Below are 18,685 nucleotides of genomic sequence, written 5' to 3'. Positions count from 1 at the left end.
TGAAGTCCCACTTTGCCGGGACCTGAGAAGAGAATTTTGCTTTGCCTTTTCTTTTGACCTCTCTAGCACCAATGTATCCTTCTTCCAGAGAGGGCTCTGACATTATTGGTTTTTTTTTTTTTCTTAAGGTGTCCAGGGAGCTATCTACCTGACAAGGTTGGACTCTGATGGCCTCTCACAGCCAATGAGTGAATACACCTTCACCCCTACAGACAATTGCATCTTCCATCTAGAGCCAAATCCATTCTAATTATAAGGCTCTGAAGTTTGAGGTAGAAAGTCTCCTAGAAGTTAATAATGCTATTTTGGGATCACTTGTATTCAACCTACTTAATGAACATGATGCAGAGAACATAAAATATTGTTTTCATTTCACACAGAAAGACTTTATTCTCATTTTCTGTTTCATGTCTCACTTTTGGACTTGCTTGGTTTTCAGTTAAATTATGTTCAAATTACACTTCCATTAGTGTTAATTTGATGACTTATATTAACATTCTTTAATTCTTCACCAAGTAAGTGGCTTCTTCCCTGTGTCTCCCTGATGGGTGCATTTTGCTTTGCCTAGGAATGTCTTTTTATTATTGGCCAGAATGACAGGAATGTTTCATGCCTGGTGAGTAAATTTTCATTGGAAACATGCCTACATAGAATATTGTTTACAGATATTTATTTCTCCAGCACTGGTTGGAGCTTCTCTAACCTGAGCTACGTGGGTATTCTTCGATACTCAGCTCTCATAAAGGACACCTTAACCTTACTGAGTGGTAAGATGGGGGACAGAGATTATGTGATTGCTAAGGTTACCTGATATTTGTTTTTGGCAAATGCAACATTAAGATATTGCAACCTTTCTCTCTTGACTGGTCAGTGTCCTCTGCTGCAGTCTCCAGTGTGAATCATTCCCACTGTACTCAAGTATCCCCACTAATGTCATCACTAGCATCCAGTCTCCAAGGTGGGGCTGGAGAAATGGCTCAATGTGGTAAATGGCTTGCTCTGCAAATATGAGGACTGGAGTTAGGATTCCTAGAACCCACATAAAAAGTTGGCATGGTAGTGTGTGTCCGTCATCCTAAGGTTGAGAAGGTAGAGAGAGGAAGCTCTTTGAGGCTTTCTGGCCAGTTTAATATGGACATCTGCCCTCTTCCCCCCCCCCCCCACACACACAATTTGAAGTTGTCTTGACTTCTATTGGTAGCTGCATTGGTATTCAAGTTGTTAGGTATTCTCTCTGCAAAGATTCAGTCTAACTACTCAACTTTTGAGGAATAGTCAGATAGTGAGAAAAATGTACCAAATCAGAGACTGAGTCTAGTCTGGAAAGGTAGACATTGTTGCTTTGACTTTGAGATGCTGCCATCAATGGATGCAAAATTCCTTTTGTGGAATAATGAGGGCTTTAGATATCAGAAAATGCAGAAACAAAATTCTTGACTCCTAAGTCAAAGGCCTGATTTGTCTCCACACCATGCTCATTCTTTACTTCTCTTTAGATCCCAGTGGCAATAAGTACTCAGGAAAGCAGGTCAGAAACCAGGGAGACGAGAGATGCCTTTAGGGGCCCCTAGTGGCTGTTTTAAGACCTCGGGTTTCTTAAGATGAGTTCTGTATGACCCTATTGAAGAGGAGAAAAGATAACCAAGAGACAGATTTGGGGGTTAGGGTGGGGGTTCAGACTTTTCAGTTAACAGGTGCAATGTTGGTGTGAGGATAAATAGCAGTTGGTTTAGAGGGTACTGTACTTTCCATTTCTCAGTTGAACCTAGGCTGATTTTTTTATAGAAATAACAGATATATTCCTTACATATTTTATCCTGCATTTTCGTACTATATTATTTCAAAGTCAAAATCATTTTTTGACATTCATATCTTGGTTTATGTCTAAGACCTATAACTTCTAGGCAATCACTTCCAACTTCCGGACACACACACACACACACACACACACACACACACACACACACTTAGACTGGGAGGTTTAAGAGCTTAACAGTTTTCCAAAAGGAAAAACTACAATGTGGAGCTTCCTATGACAGGAATTAACCAGTGCTGTCTTAACGCATTCTCCCTTTAGCCTATTACATATACTGCTGCTGTACAACTGGAACCTTGAGTTGATAGAAGCTTTTCAGCAACTAAGGAGTTTAATGGCCCATGATAGCCAACTTCATGAAGCCCCTAGTAACTATGGGACCTCACTGATCCCACTGACTAATGCTCCCTCCCAGCACCCTATTCATATCTTTCAAAGATCTTGACAAGGTACCACTCTTGTGTTATTACAATGAAGATGTTTCATGTTATTACAGTGGAGAGGTTTCTTTCCACATTCTTTATCTTTTGAGTTTCTGATGTCAATTAGATTTTCTCCTTTGTTTGTAAATTCCAAGACTCTCTTCCCTTCCCCTTATTAACATGCTAATGTATTGTAATAATGCACTTTTACACCATTAATATGAAGTGAAGCCAGGCGATAAATAAAAAGTTTATCTTTTATTTATCTCTATCAAGTTCTAGGGCGAGAGCTGGTGTGTGGGTGGAGGAACAGAGTAGGAAAGTCTTTCGCGCCACATAATAAATAAATAAATAAATAAACGATCTCCTTGTTTACTGGGCGTTCTAGAACAAAGCTGTACGTCAGAGGAAGTACTGAACTGCCTTTGAGCTCAAGGCAGCTAAAGGCTTGACATTAAACTTTGACACTTTAATGGCTTCTAGGATAATAGATAATAATTTATTATATAATGTTCTTTCCGGCACAATAATGGCATCAACACCAGATACGATCTGCTTTCTTTCACGTTGAAAGTCATCCCGGCAGAGTTAAGATATCAGGGCCCCAGCAACGCGGTTTATTATCCCAAAGCTCGGAAGCAAACGTTTTTTAATTCTTTGCCAGGGACTTTGCTGTGCAATCGCTACCTTCCTTTCGCCTTCTCCACTGGAGCTACCACTGATTAGGTAAATATTACCTAATCAGGGAGAGACTCTGATGGTGGTGGAATGGGTATTGGTTTCTAGAGACTGGAGGGAAACTTGGAGTGAGCAGAAGAGTGTTGGACTAGTCAAAAGACCGCCCAAGGGGTGTAAGTACCAAGGCCAGAGCTAGCGGGTGTGTGTGTGTGTGTGTGTGTGTGTGTGTGTAGCCGACTCCCAGGGAAGACTGGTTCCCTACCTCGGGTGGAAAGGCTAGGAGGCCTTTTTTTTTGCTCACCCCTCCACTCTCCATCCTTCCCAGCCTTTAAAAGAAAGCGTGTGCATTGCCTGCAGAGAGAGGCACGGGGAAAGCGGAGGCTCAACGGCTTGTAGTGTGGAGGAGAGGTGAAGACTCAGGGGTGGGGGGTGGGGGAAAGAAGGGGACCCCAGAAACCCTGGGATCGAGCTGAGGAAAAAACCTGGGAGCTGGATTGCGCTCTCGGAGCTCGGTTTTCCAGTTGGAGTTGTCCATCCGCCGGTATCTTCTTTCTCTTCCCAGACTCTGCTTCAGCCTCAGGTTCCCCCCCGCCCCCCGGAGGGACAGTCCGTCCCCTTTACCGTGACAAAATTCCTGCGCTCCTCCGCTGCATGGGCGGACTCTCGGCATCTCCCCAACCTCACCATTAACACCAGGAGGCTGGAAGTCCTTCCAGTGGGATGTTGCACGCGGGGATTTGAGCAAGAATAAAATTAGAAAGGGGCCCATCTGTGTGTATTGGGGAGGGCACAAAAATGTAAATACCCCTGAAAAAAATCGTCTTGCAGAGGATTCTTGGATCCAGAATCCTAACAGATGCAGTCAAAACCTTCTGGGGGGACTTTTCGCAGCTCCAGCTGCCCCATACCCTGTCCCCAGCAGAAGAAAGAGCAGGAGAAACTTCCTACTTCCTAAAGACTGCTATTTTGTAAAATCGTGGGTGGCACGGTGACCCCCACGGCAGGCAGTCCTACAGCAGCAGCTGCGGATCCGGTCTGCCTCCTTTCCCCTCTTTCCTCCAATCCCGGAGCGGACGGGAGCGGCCCAAGTGGGGGAAGAAGGGTGGGGAGCTCCTGCCAGCTCTCTTTCCCCACGACCCGGCCCGGGATCCCCGCTCCGGGTGTTGCTTCTTCCAGCTATCTGGAGACTCAGGGAGTGGAGGGAGGCGCCTGGCCGTGGGCGGAGCCTAGGTAGGGCGGGCGCTTGAGACGCTCATTCCTGGCTCTGTCCATTGGTCGTCCGTGAGGTCACGGGGGTGGGGGCGGGGCCCGAGGCAGGCTCCGGTCCCTCCCCAGCTCGGAACCCAGTCCCGATTGCATCCCCCACCCCCAGCTGCACAGACCTGACACTGACACACAGTCACTGCAGCTGCTGAGCGAGCCGGACGCTTTAAGCACGCGGCGGCCGCAGGACTAGCCCGGAGCTCGAACCTCAGCGCCTGCCAGCGCGCTCCCACGCGGGTCCCCGCACAGAGGTTCCCGCTCGGCCGCGCGCGGGAAGCGGGGATCGCGCGCTCGCGGCTCCAGGCTGCCCTCGGCGGCCGCAGCCGACGCGCGGTTCCAAACCCGAGCGCTCCGGGAAGCCGGCGCGTCTCGGAGGCGTCGGCGGCGGTGGGGGCCGCCCGTCCGGGTTCCCCGCACCCACAGTGCTGCGTCCCGCTTGCCGCGCCCCGGCGACTCTGACCTTCCAAGGGTCGCCTACCTCGGCCCCAAGTCCCCGGTCCCGCGCCCCACACCAGGGCGAGGCCCGCTCCAGCTCCCGCTTCTCGTGCACTCGCGGGCCGGCGCGCAGGCCCGGGTGGGGGGAGGGTCACTGGGACCAGCTACCGCCGGTCCCTGTGCACGCTCGCTGCTCAGGCCACCAGGGCCCGCTGAGCAGATCCCGGCCTGGTCGCTGTTCCCGAGCCCGGGCGCTGGTGCCGGGGCGCGGCCGCACTCACTTGCCTCGCCGGCGGGTTGTGGGCAGGCCCTGCCCTGAAGGGGCTAAGCGGCTAGGTGGAGCCGGTAGGGTGTCCGCTCCGCGTTTCTTCCTGGCGCTGGTTCCCGCGGGACCCAACCCTGGGCCGCCCCAGGCCCCTGCCCACGCGAGACGCTCCCGGCTTGGAAGATTCTTTTTGGCGAGACACAGCTCCCGGCAGCAGCCCAGGAGGAGGAGAAAGAAGGGACAGTGCTCTGTCGCGGCTACCCGGACCTTTCCTGTGGTATTTGGAGCTAAAGGCTGTCCCGAAGTCTACACTTGGCACCGGCCGTCGGGTTAAAACGGCACCTGCTGGGATACCGACCCGGACCCCCTACATTTCTTAGGCGTCAGTGTCACCAAGCTTTCCAGTGTCAGCTCTTCCGGAGTGTTCTTTTTCCTGGGTAGTCAAGGCCAAGGTAAGAGCCCTAGGTTGCGAGAGAACCTCTTTGTGAGGCGATTTGGTGAGAAGTGTCCTAACAAGCTACCCATACCTGTGGCTGATACCCGGTGTGCTTAGGTTACTGTGGAAGACGGAGGGCACACCGTTTTTGACTTGGCTTTGAGTTCTGAAAAAGCAGGAGGTTGAAGACCCTAAATCTCTGGTGTTCTCAGGACCTGTCTCAGGGTATGACAGACTCATAGGCGGACAGATGTAGGTAGACAATGGTGGGGTGGGATGTTATGTGTGGGAGTTCTCTAACATCTGGAGGTGCTGTATTCCCACTACCCTGGGACCCTTCCCGCCATTCTGCCCTGCTCACCTACCCGCCTTTCATGATGGGTTGCCCCTAGAACTTGCTTTGCAATTAATTGAAGAAAGGACGGTTTGGTGTGCATCCACATTTTGCAAAAGCTTTTTGGGTTAGAGTGGATGGTTTGCGTCAATACCCACAAGAGGAAGAACAGCCAACACACCTGATCCTTCCTTTTAGACTAAACTTGTAGGGATCAAGTTTATTCTTGATCCATTCTGGTCTAGACAGAATTTCTTGTGAATGCCATTGCTTCTGGACGTTGGGATGGTGACTAAAGTTTCAGCATCATGAAGTTATGCTGTTCATCGCTTTGAAACGCTCCCACTATGTAACCACAGTTCTTTTTACAAGCCATGTCTTTGCCAGAGTGAGAATTTTTTAAACTTATGGGCTTCCTAGAAACAATCTGCTTTTAAATGGGTCACGCCAAAGGGAACAGATTGTCTTTTGCACATTCAGTCCATCCCCTGGATGACCCTGTTTAATAGGGATGCGCTTTTTTTTTTTTTTCCTGTTCCTGTGCTGGTGCACCTGGGTTGAGTAGGTTTCTGCTCAATTCTGAATCTGTGAATTTTGTCACTCAGTCCTTTAAAATGATTTCCCGAGGGAGCAAAATAGCAGCTTACATTTTCTGTGAATGTCACAGGAAGTTTTACAGGGTCTTATGTAAGTCTCCCAAGAAAGAACTCAGACTCTCCCTTCAAGGGGACACGAGGAGTAGAGAGGGGTGGGGGTGCACATCACCTAAGTGCAGATGCCTGTATCGACATAGGTGGGGACCCAAAGTGCTTATTCTCTGGTGGCTGCAGTAACCGGAGACTAATGTTCCTCCTTGCCTCTCCTGCCTTCCCACCTCAGGAACCCTTTGATAGACTCGAGATAGGGCAAGGTTCTAAATTCGGAAAAGGACAAATGATGGTTTCTTTTCTCATCTCATCATTACAAATGGATGACATGAATGAATTACTCACCTAGGCTGGGGCCTCACTAGGAGAGAAAAAAAAGACTAAAGGAAAACTTGTGTGACGGCGTCACACATCTCTTGTGTACCTTTAGTTTTGAAGTGTGCTTTTTACCTTAGTGAAAATTGCTTGAGGAGGACACACGTTTTGTCTAGCTGGGGCCTGTTAATTCCATTCAGAGGGGCAGAAGCTATCAGAATTTGCCAGTGTCAAAGAAAGGCAGCAAACTCCTTTAGTAGGACAGAGAGGCTTCTAAAGCAGAGATTCCCTCCAACCTGGGTCAGCACAGACAGCCTGTGAGTGGTCTGACTTGTGGACTGATATTTTAGATGTGAAAGGATATGGATTCCTTTGACTTTTAAGTTGGAACTGGAAGAACCTTAGAAATAAAATCAAAGAGAATTCTTCTCTAGGTTTCCAACGTTTTCCTAGGTTCTCCTGTTCTTTAGTCAATGCTTGTCGGAGGAGGCTGCTTTTCACAATGTCTCAGCCCTCCAGCCACCTATAGGACACTAGGGCGGACTGGTTTTCTATTCCACCATCAAAACACAAAGACCAAGAACAGATGCTAGAAACAGCCATGGCTTTTTGTTAAAGCTCATAATTGTAACTTTTTGGTACCCAACTTGTGCTTGCACCATTGAATGGATTCCAACATTTGCGTGGTGGGCCTGGTTTTATCTACAGTGTCATGTGGACAAAGCTGGTCAGATTCAGTTATAGTGTTTTAAGCATATAATGACTATACATTTTGGGAAGATAGTCTCCTGTAAACTCCTGCCTTTTTCATGGGGTCATGCTGATTTTAAATTACCAAATATTACTTGTAACTATCCCTCCATCCCCTTTGTAGTTCTGAGGTTCAAACTCATGGCTTCGTACTACTACTGAGTGACATACCCAGCCCCTCCTTCTTGGGAGATGAGGGGGACTTTTGGACTATATAACCCAGATTTCAAAAATAACAATTCTTCAAAACATCTCTGAGATTAATTCCATCAAGTTTCTTGCTGTCATCTTCTTAAAAGTACATTCCTTACACAGATGGTAACATATCATTTGACAGCGTGGTTGGGCTTAGATGCTCTCTGCAGTTTGAACGGTGTTAAATCATTAGTGTCTGGGATTCTTCTAACAGAATTAGAAGATAATTGTATTTCCCTGAAGAACAAAGCCCTTTGGCCCAAGTCTGTGCATAGCAGCTAATTCTTATGAAAGACACACAAGGTAAGAAGGAAGAGTCTTAAGAGATTGCCCATTCCAAAATATTGGCACTCAAAGGACAAATTACATCAAGATCTAGGTACTACTGGAGTCTTAAGAAGCCTGATTCAGCATGTAGAATTAAATTTTGTTTGGAACTTGCAAAATTCTGCAAGTCATTTCGTTGCCTGGAACTCTGGGGTCTGTTAGATTGCATCTGCGACCTTTTACTCAAAAGTATAATGCATATGTAGGTAGTTTAAGGAGTACCGCTATTGTGGTTAGGAAAAATGATAAATATAGAGTCTTACCTTCTATTAAGGCTTTACAAATTGATTCTCATAGGTGTAATATAGCCAAGAGGTAAGAGATTGGAAAAGGGGAATGTGGTTAGACTTGTCATTGAGTAACAGCCTGTGAAAGCCTGAGAGCATCTGGTCTGTGGTTCTAAGCCATGATGGGAGTCTTAGGAATTTGAGGGAAGCCCTTTGGCAGAGGTGGAGGAGGTACCTGAGGCAGAATACCGGCCTTCTGTAGGGTTAGTGAACAAGGTGGATGTGTCTTGTGGCTAGAGATTCTCAGAGAGGCAGGAATGATGATGGCTTGGGTTATGTGGCTTCACTGCTGTACACTTCTCTGTTGGAAAGTAGTGATTTTGTACTTCTGTATTACTTCTGAACGTTGGTACAAGTGCCTTACCCTGTGTGCAGGTCATGGAGGCTCTTCATTTGACTCATTGTTGGTCATGGGTAACAGACAGACATCCACTCCTGCAAGCTGAGTACTACTGTGCAGGTGTGTTCAAAGGACGACTTTTAGTTTCCCAGGTTAGTGGGAATAAGGGAGACAGCAGCATGTACCCCATTGTGCATCAATCATGTGGAATGGCAGCTGGAAAAGGAGAATTTCCAGGAAAGGAAAACTTGGAGTTGGGAGGTTAGTAACTTAACAGGGCCCCATGCTAGAGATTGTATCTTATCCTCATTCTCCGTATAATCAAAGGAGGGCAAAAATGGTTGTCAGGCAAATTCCAAGAATACTAGTTGATTACCCCATATTGTTATTAAACATAGACAAATATTTTGGTGTCTGTTGTTCTCCATGTAGAATTTTTCATGTCCTTTCAAAAGCTATTAGCATGCAAATAAAGGGTCCCTTTTCAACCCTACATCTGCCTTCTGTGTACATGAATGACATCTGGGGTTTCATTGCGTTTTTACAGAGCAGTGCAATAAAGAACTCAGTTACTTAACACATAATACAGTATGGTGAGGACAAAACTGCCGCCTGTTAGACTAACTTCATTTTGTCAGCTTTAGATCCAGATAGAGTTGTGGCTGTGTTTCACACCTTAACAGCATTACAGAATCATAATCATTTCCATTCTAGTCTCAACTTTCTTTGTTGTTAGAAGAGTTTTATACTGTTGAAAATAGGAGTATGCATGTACATGTCTGTCAACCTTTGTGTGTTGCAGTGGTAAACTTTAGTTTGTTCCTTGGTCTTGGTGGTTTCTGTAGGTGATTGATTCTTAGGTTCCTCCCCCTTAATACCAATTTTCACAGATGTTTAAGCTCCTTTTCTAAGATGGTCCAGTGTTTGCATATAAACTATGTACACCTCCTATATAGTTTTCTAACATCTACATTATTTATAATACCTACCCCAATGTAAATGATACATGAATTACAGTGTGATTTTTAGAAAGTAAATGACGGAGAAAAAATGTCTACATGTTTAATATAATCACAATTTTTATTTTTAATTTTATTTAAAGACTTTTTTTTTTACTTTACATGTATGAGTGTTTTGCCTGATTGTAAAATACTGTGTACATGCCTGTGCCCCCAGGTTCCAGAAGAGGATTGTAAATAGAGACTGTACTTTAATTTCAGGCCAGAATAATCACACAGAAACTATATTAATTACAACATTGTTTTGCCAACAGCTTAGTTATATTCCTAGCTAGCTCTTACATCTTAAATTAACCCATTCCTATTAATCTGTGTATAACCACGAGGCTGTAGGTTACTTGGTAAGGTTCTGTTGTCTTTCTCCTTCGGTGGCTACATGGCATCTCTCTGACTCTACCTTCTTTCCTTCTCTATCTCCGCTTGGATTTTCTGCCTTGCTATGTTCGCCCTGCCATAGGCCAAAGGAGCTTCTTTATTAACTGATGCTAATAAAATGTATTCACAGCATACAGAGGGGAATACCACATCAAAGGACACTGAATTCCCTGGAGTTAGAGTTATAGACTTATAAGCTGTCTCTGGATATTGGAAACTGAACCTAGGTCCTATGCAAGGACAGCAAGTACTCCTAACTGCCATGCTATCTCTCCAGCTCTGGACACAATTTTTAATGCTTTCTCTCTGCTGCTGGTTGCATACCTAATGGCAAATCCTCTTAGTCTAGACTCTTTAGGACTGCCTGCATGTGGTAAGGAAGAGAATCAATAGTGGAGCTATGCTCTCTGAGGGTATTAGAAAGAACAGAGACTCAAAGTTGCAATTGTAATTTCCAGGACTATGTATGTTTAATTAAGATCAGGAGCCAGGACAGAGGTAATAAAAGGTGTATGTGTACGTGTGTCTACATGTGTTTTTTTTGTTTGTTTGTTTTTTCAAGACAGGGTTTCTCTATGGTTTTGGAGCCTGTCCTGGGACTAGCTCTTGTAGACCAGGCTGGTCTCGAACTCACAGAGATCCGCCTGCCTCTGCCTCCCAAGTGCTGGGATTAAAGGCGTGCGCCACCACCGCCCAGCTCTACATGTGTTTTTAGTACTTGCTCGTTTGCTTTGCATCTTCTATGCCTGTATTGGATGGGTTGCTTTAAGTCAACCCAATATCCTCTAGATTCTGGGTAGCATCTGTCCATAAGGCATTGCTTACTTTATATCTAGCAGTTTCGACTCCTGAATAGGGAGAGGCCCAACCTAAGCTAGTTAACAGCAAGATTTAGATCAACAAGTAGGGCTTTAGTTCTCTGCTCTGAATTGGAAGAGACCTGACAGTACAAAGGTGTGTTTAAGAAGAATGTCAGCCTTTGCTCTTTGTTGCAAACTTCATAGAACCCCTTGTACATGAGGCCATGAACATATGAAAAAGCTTGCTTGCTTGCAGATAGATTGACCCTGGAATGTTATGTAGTAAGGAGGATTGGGCTGTGTCCTGCCACTCAGCTAGCTTACCCCCGGCCTGAGTCTAAACAGCGTCCTCCTTGGGCAGGAGAACCATGGGGTCTGATACAGAAGGACCTCCTACACCACTTAGGTACTACTTGAGAATGAAGAGCTTTGTGATAAAAAGAAAACAAAGCAAAAACAATGATCATCTTAACTGTTTCAAAATGAAGTATATAAAAACAAGAATTAACCCTTCTATAATCTTCTGCCTGATACCTTCTGAAGGAAGTCCTTCCATTTGACCTTGTAGGGGAGAGGTTGGATAAAGATGAAAGTGTGGAAGTCAAGTCGGGAAGAGTGCACCATACCTTGTTGTTGAGTTGGTTCTGGTCTCACGTGTGGAAGTCAAGTCAGGAAGAGTGCACCACACCTTGTTGTTGAGTTGGTTCTGGTCTCCCTTGGGCAGTGCACTGCTTATTGTAAAGTAGAAGTTTCAAGTGCAATGTGAATCTGTTCTGTTATGTTAATACTGAAGCTAAATTGGGGAGTCCTGTATTTGAGAACTTGGCGTATAAAATCTTTTGTCAAGACCAAGTAATTTAATATAATTAATTGTTTGATCTATGAAAGGATTTTTATTTTACAGAAGTGATTTATTGTGGGCCTCCATTTAATAGCTGCTTTTTTATTGTATTTGAAATTATTTTATGAATACAGTCCTAATGGACACTTTGAGGAGATTCACCTATTAGGTAATGTCAGGACTTTTGAATCCTAAAAACTAGAATGTTTTACTGGGTAGCCAACTTGGCTTACCTGCCATGAAGCCCAATACAGATTGTTACAGAACAGGAGTTACTTAAATGGTCAAGCTCACTAACTGGCCACCAGAGCAAGTAACTAAGTTAGCTAAATATTCCTAGGATTCTGACTTTCGTAGTTCCAGTTTTGACTCTTCTTTTTGTCTTTTTCTTAAATTGGGTGTGTACTCATTTGTACTTGTGCCAGGGCATATTTGTTGAAGATAGAAAACAACTCCTGCGGATTTTCTTGCAGTGTTTGGGTCCCAGGGATGGAACTCAGTCATCAGGCTTGACAGCGTCCTCTTGGCCACTGAGCCCTTTTCTTTGTTCACTTCTCATGAAAGTGTGTATATGTGTGTTGCCACTTCTGTCATTGCTACAGTCCTATAGGGGGTTTTGTGGTTGTATTGTCTCTGACCCCCAAGTACCTATATCTTTTATCAAATCCTCAGAAGAGAGTTTGTTCTAGGAATGAAGTGAAATAGAGGCATTTAAGGCAGCAGAGGTAATTTTGGAGTTGCAGGTAATCACAGGCTGGGGTAGAATGGAAAGTACAGTCTCATCCATAATTGGAGCTGTTCTTGTCACATTATGGGGCTTTGCTTTGGACAGGTAGTAGATGCCAAAGGAAACGGAGCCCTGACTACTGGGAGAGCTTTTCTGGGTCCTTTCTGAATTACCAAGGCCAATCGGAAAGAAATAGCTTGGCCGATCTCTCCAGCCCTCCATGGTAGCAGCATTAGCATTAGGAGGATTTGCTGAAGCAGAAGGCCTTGTGTGCATTTCTTAGGTTTTTAAAAATTATTTATAAAGGGATTGGGTCTTGAGTGTTATTTTACTGTTAGTGATGACTACTGCTTCACACATATAGATGCATATTTTTTTTCTTTTGAATAAGGTTGACATGTGTGACTGACTGGAAGCTATCACCACCCTCTACATTAGTTTCCAGAACAGTTGTATGGGTCCTTAATAAGCCAACAGTGTGTTCCAGCTTTGCTGACAGATACTGGCTCTTATCTGGGAGAGGCATTTACTGTTCTCATTGGGAGACACAAGCAGAAGGATGGGGTGGGTTTTTTCCTACCTCTAGTAGATGACTGGTGCTTTACTAAGCACTGAAGTAAGTAGTTACAGTATCAGCTCCAAATGATCAATTTAGTGAATGAAAAAGGGTAGCCCTGTTTTCACTGTTGAGGTGTAGTTACAGTATCAGCTCCAAATGATCAATTTAGTGAATGAAAGGGTAGCCCTGTTTTCACTGTTGAGGTGCATGACCAGGGAGGGGGACATTTCAGCTGATCCCAGTGTACATGGGATGAACTTGGACTACCTGCAGCCACTTTACAGAGCTTTTCTTTTCAATTTGCCATTGGCATTTCAGATCAACAAAATAAATTCTCTGAAGGCTTATCTCTGTGTGTAAGTGCCATAATGGAATGCCCCTATGCTCTTTCCTCTGATATATAGGGATTTTAACTTACTTGGAAGGAGAAGAATGGGTGTACCCTCACGCTGGTTTACATTCAGATACAAGATGTGTTGAAAATGTCTTAAAGCCTGAGAGTGATTGGGGATGTTGGCATCTCTTGTGCTAATGACAGCGGCTATGGCACGACTGTGATGGGGCCATGGCTTTTGTGTTAGGAGGGTGAAGTGGATTTCCAGGATTGAAGGGAGAGACGCTGCCTCAGTGAGAAAAGGTCAGGGAAGAGGCCTCTGCCCAGTAGACATCTTTGCCCATCTGTGTTAACTTGGCTTGCTTCATCTGAACTCCTCAGGATCATGACTTAGCATAGACAGCTTCTCCCTGTGATCAGAGCAGCTGTGCTGGGACACCATTCAGTCTGAAGGAGGTAGCTGAGTCCCCAGGTCAGTTCCTTCATTCAGCCTAAGGGAGGCAGTTGAAGCCTGAGAGCAGCTCTTTCATACCTAAGCCTTGGATACTGAGGCCAATGAGGTAAAGAGGATTCTTCACTGGGAAGGTGGGACTAGAGTCCAGGCTTCCTGTCCTCCATCTCTATCAGCCTTTGGTTCCAGTCTCATACACCCTATTTTTCGGCTCTGTCCTCAGTTCCCTTCCTGTCTTTCCATACTCTCTACTTCAGTGTGTTTCATACCTACTCAGTGTACCTTAGTACAGGCAAGCCTCCATTAGAGCCCCTTTTAGTGACTTTATTTTCACAGCCCCCATGAAATGTGGGGGCTCATTCTTGACTAGGTCACCAGGACTCAGCTCTTAGTGGTTATGTTTCCTCAGTCTGGTTATCTGAGGGCTGGCCTTGCCCTGGCTTTCCTGCATTCAGCCTGTGTGACTCCCAAGTTCTACTTGCTCTCTTAGATGACTTTGATACACTTACTTCCTTTGCTAGTTAGACGCTTACTGTTCTGCTGTCTGGTTACAGTCTTTCTTTCCTGACTACAGGCTCTGTGACATTCCATGTCTTTATGGTGTTCCCTTGGCTCATGGAGCCAACATCTACCAGATTCTTCCATGTGCAGGAATAGAGGTGAAGTGATCATTCACTCATGTCCTTGACCAGGGTAGGGAAGTAAATGCTAAAAAGGTAGGAACAAAGAGAGATGCACACTGGCACACTGCTTGGTAGCCTGACGGGGTCAAAGAAGAGGATGATATTCCATTTGAATCCTTGTGAATCTGAGATGAGATGATAAAGTGACGGGGCCATGCCAAATCCAGAGCGTTGTCATCTCTTACTGTTCTCTTACTCTGTTTCTCTCATGTGTGCTGAGGCCACACCCATCTTAAAATTCATGGGAGCATTCCGTAAATTCTAGCACTTAGAGATCTTTTACAGACACGTGTTGAATTAAGACTAGAGACTTCTGCTGTTGACATTAAGAAGCAGAGTTGGAGAGTTTGGGGAAAATGTGTCTGAGTGAAGCACAGCATAAGATACAGATGAGTTGCGGGGCCCCAATAGAAAACGGGGGATGATGTTGGGGAGTGTTTAGCTGAAGGTGTTCATGGGAAGCAGAAGTAGGAGTTGTTCTAAAGTTCTGTGGAAGAGGCAGTATTAAAGTCAGGCTCTTGGGTGTGAAGTATTTAAACCATGAGTGAAAGGGTTCGAGGGAAGTCAGGCCAGGTGAGGTTGACAAAAGCACAAAATCTAACTTGAGGTTTGAGAAGAAACCAGCTAGAGTCTTTTAGCAAAGTCATTGCAGACACAATGAAGAAAGTAACTAATACATGCTGCTTAACCCAAATACCTCACAGTAGGTAGGCTCCATTGTCTGACAATGGCACATTGGAAAATTCTGGAGAACCCTCTCAAGTGTAGCAGTATGCATTGTCTAAAAATCCCTGGATGGAATTGTTGCCACAGAACAGAGGCCAACAGATGTTTCTGAACACTTTTCCAGTCTTCATCATTGGCTCAACTTAAGCTTGATACTGATGTTGGTTTGGAGATGATTATCATTACTCATCCTAAAGGCAGCCTCATTGGAATAAAGTCAACTCATGACCAGCCATAATATAAAAATAGTTTCTCCTTAGGCTGTGATGGGGACGGGACTTTGGTGAGGTCATCTTGAGCCTCTCTCATTAGAGGTTTGTTTAAATGGACCCAGAGTCATAGAACAATCTTTTTCTGGGTTTTGTCTGATACTCAATAAGGGACATAATAGAGAAACTTCTTTTCTTCAAAAGTGGCTTCTATGGTACCTGCAGGGGCTGAGAGCAGATGCTAAGAATTCTTCCATCTGGATTGTGCTTCACATTAGAAGCCTGGTCAGGGCTCTGCCCTCTACCCTCATGTCTGCCATGTTGATTTCTGCTGGACTGTGGGGACATTCTTTGTATAATGGTAGAGTAAGCCATTCTAGACAGCCACATTTTTTTTTTAAAGTAGGGCATTCTACTTACCTTTGGGGAGTAAGAACTTTTCTAGAATAGTCTGTGGATTTACCCTCACTGGCTAGTGACTAGAAAGCATCTACCTTTCTAATGGGACACACAAAGCTTGTTGTGAACCATCTCCAGCACAGTTGCTTCATCTCCTTCCCTCCACTCCCCACTTAGGGACCTCCAATCCCTAACTTCATAGTTTCCCTATTTATTAGTTATTTTGCCCAAACTTGACAAGGTCTGTACTTACTTTCTTTGCCTGTTCAACTTTTTCCTTCTTTTCTGCATGGAACATTACTAGTTCCTACTTGAAGCCAGCGTAAGAAGCCCTTCTTAGCTTTCCTGGTTCTGGGTGCTGAATGATATTGGTACTGTCTGTTCTGCTGAGTGCTACCCCCTTGTCACAGTTCTGCCTCTCTCACTAGCCTGCAGTTTACCTGTCATCAGCTCCCACTGTACCTAAGGCTCTTTATCTTCAGGGCTCTATCCTAAACCCAGAAGTACTGTTTGACCAATAAATGGTGATACTGCCATTTTAGTGTGGTGTAGACTGGGCTGGTGTAATGTGGCATTTTCCTACTAGACCTGGAGAGCCTTCCTTTCTTGCAGGGGTAACTAGCATGATGTGAATTTGTTTCTTAAAGCATTCTCAACTGTACTGACTGCATGTCCTTAGCAATAAATAGAAGGGTTATACTGTTGCCCTGAGGTCATGGTGGAGGGTGAATGAAAAAATAAATAAAAGGAGGACATGACTTCTCCTAGGTATGGGAGAGGAGAAGATTTATTGTAGATATGAAGAGGGTAGCTAGAGGCAGAGACATCTGGAGAATCCACAGTGAACATGACCCTAAGCCGGGCCATGTGAGGACAACGGGGAGGTGAGAGCCAGGAGACCAACAGGCTAGGAGGGTTAAGGGTGAAAAAGGGTAAAAAAGGACAGGTGTAGCCAAAACGGCAGGATTATATAGGGAAGGGCAGAAAGGGGAAGGGAAGGGCAGTCCTGTCCCTGGACTGGAGAGCTCAGGGTAGGTGGCAGGGTATGCCAGCCAGGTTCTTAAGTGTCCTTGCACTTCATTTGATCCTTTCTTCTGCTTTCTCCTCACGCTGTCTTCATTCTCAGGAAAGCTCTCCCTATTGGTGACTGTGAGGGTTCCTGGAGCCCGTGTTCCATCTTACCCAACTCACCATCTCAGCAGAAGGGGAGTGTCTTTTCCCAGTCTTATCTGGTAAAGTAATAGTCCTATTCTGGTAGAAGAGTCACATCTCAGGAGCAGGTTGGGAGAGGGCATGAGTCATGTTTGAATGAGTTTAGATGCCACTGTGCTTATTCTCTTATGTGTGCTTCCTCTACTGCCCCAGCCACCAGCTTCTCCTCTTGGGATGTCCACGTAGCCACTGACAGGATGGCCTGGGAGTTGCCTTCCATTCCCTAAATTTGTCATGTCAAAACCTTAGTCGAAAGGACAAGGAATCCTCAACAGAGTACATTTTGTGACTTTTTCCTCCCTTAACATGGTTTTATTCTTTAAAAGGTAACTTAAAAATAGTGGGCCCCATGTAGATTAGTTTGCCAGGGATGATATAACAATACTGTATGTGGGTGTGTGGGAAGACTTCAACAACTGTTGTAGAAACTGGTGATTATCCTTTGAATCCAAGCAGCATGATGTTCAGTGAGACCCTCACAATACTGGGCCTGTGAGCACTCCTTCTGTGATTCTAGTCTCTCCCTCCCACCCATCCCTTCCCTAGTTGTATGTAGTCTTGGGAAATGCTCCAGCGTATAGTAGAAGGTTACTGGGTTGGCAATTCCAGTGATACAGTTTTCCCGAGGTCATTACCTGTCTGGGGTGGGACTTTTTTGTGGCGCTCTGTGTTTACTGTTGTAAACAACTTCACCCATGCTCCTATTATAAGTGAGCCAAATAAACTTGGGTTTATGAAACTGAGTTGGGATGGGGTAATTTCTTTGGCCTGTTATTAGTATCCTAACTGGGTGAATAGATGTTAGTTCATCACTCTCCAGGAAAAGCGTTATCACCACTGCAGAAATTTATTTTCTAGTAGTTTTGAGGCAATAGTGTGGCAGGACTCTGTCTTCCAAGGCCTGCCTCCTTTGTTAGTCTTTATCTTTATTTATTTTTGTCTATGGATCTCTAATCTGCCCTTCTTTTATGGATGAAACCACACTGGGTGAGGATAATGATTGTATTTTACCCTTGTAGCCTCCATGAGACCCCCCTCTCTCCAAACACAGTCACATCCTGATTTGCTGACTTCATTTACAGACTTCATTCAGTATTTGAGCTTGGCGAGGAGCCATAATCCTACCCTTAACAGGGATATGTTTTAATGCTGTTCAGTAGGTAATATTTGACCAGTTTTGTGCAAACTTTGAAACACAAATTTGTAGCACATTCTGGTCTGTCAATGTAGACAAAGCAACCCAGGGATGGTGTCTTTGCAGGCTGCTGTTTGTGGACACTTTTTCCTTTTGAGGGAATAGAGAGGACAGGTGTCCAACTGTCTTGCTTAAAATGCTTGGAATGAGGTGGTAAGGATCAGGACAATTATCTGCTTAGGCTCAGTGCTGACTCTTGGACTTGTAGCATTGCCATTATCATTAAAAAACAAATCCCAAGGGTGGTCTTTGTTTGTAAAATGAGTTTACAGAGGCCCTAAGGTACAACTTTGTAGTAGCGGGAACTGTCCTCTCTACTCTTTGCATAGGGTAGCAGATTCTCTGTGGTCAAAAACTTTACTGAAGTCTTCAGGTATTAGAGCTAGTGTGTCTATGTGTGACAGTTGTTATCTTGTTTTCTGTGTCTTAGGGATCACATTTTGCAAAGGTTCATAGATGATTTGACCAAATCACAAAAGGGCTACTTTTGTTTTGAAATGATGTTCATGTATTTCTGAGCTCATCATCTTTAACATTAAACAGATGACAGACCTGCCCATTTATCTGTTTTGTCAAGACATTGTCACTCTTCTTGCTGGTGTGTTAACTGTTGTTTTAATTGCCGTGTACTCATTGTCTGGGGTG

General features: G+C 44.9%; 1 protein-coding gene across 6 annotated transcripts in view; it reads left to right on the top strand.

Moving 5' to 3' along the window:
- Window positions 1-4,256: 4,256 nt before the first annotated feature.
- Window positions 4,257-18,685, top strand: part of Large1 (LARGE xylosyl- and glucuronyltransferase 1) — a 383,834-nt gene continuing 369,405 nt past the window's right edge. For 3 of the 6 annotated variants that reach the window (XM_050123188.1, XM_050123191.1, XM_050123190.1), the window contains exon 1: window positions 4,262-5,331. The gene's annotated coding sequence lies outside the window, so the exon portion shown is untranslated. Of the gene's footprint in view, window positions 5,332-18,685 lie in introns of all 6 variants that reach the window. The other 3 variants (XR_007588866.1, XM_050123192.1, XM_050123193.1) reach the window with 3 other exon arrangements.

This window comes from Alexandromys fortis, unplaced genomic scaffold, assembly GCF_014885135.2.
Source record: "Alexandromys fortis isolate MF-2015 unplaced genomic scaffold, M_Fortis_MF-2015_v1.1 scaffold_185, whole genome shotgun sequence".
Lineage (NCBI taxonomy): Eukaryota > Metazoa > Chordata > Mammalia > Rodentia > Cricetidae > Alexandromys > Alexandromys fortis.
Note: the sequence above shows the minus strand (reverse complement) of the source record. Positions and strands in the feature narration are given on the sequence as shown.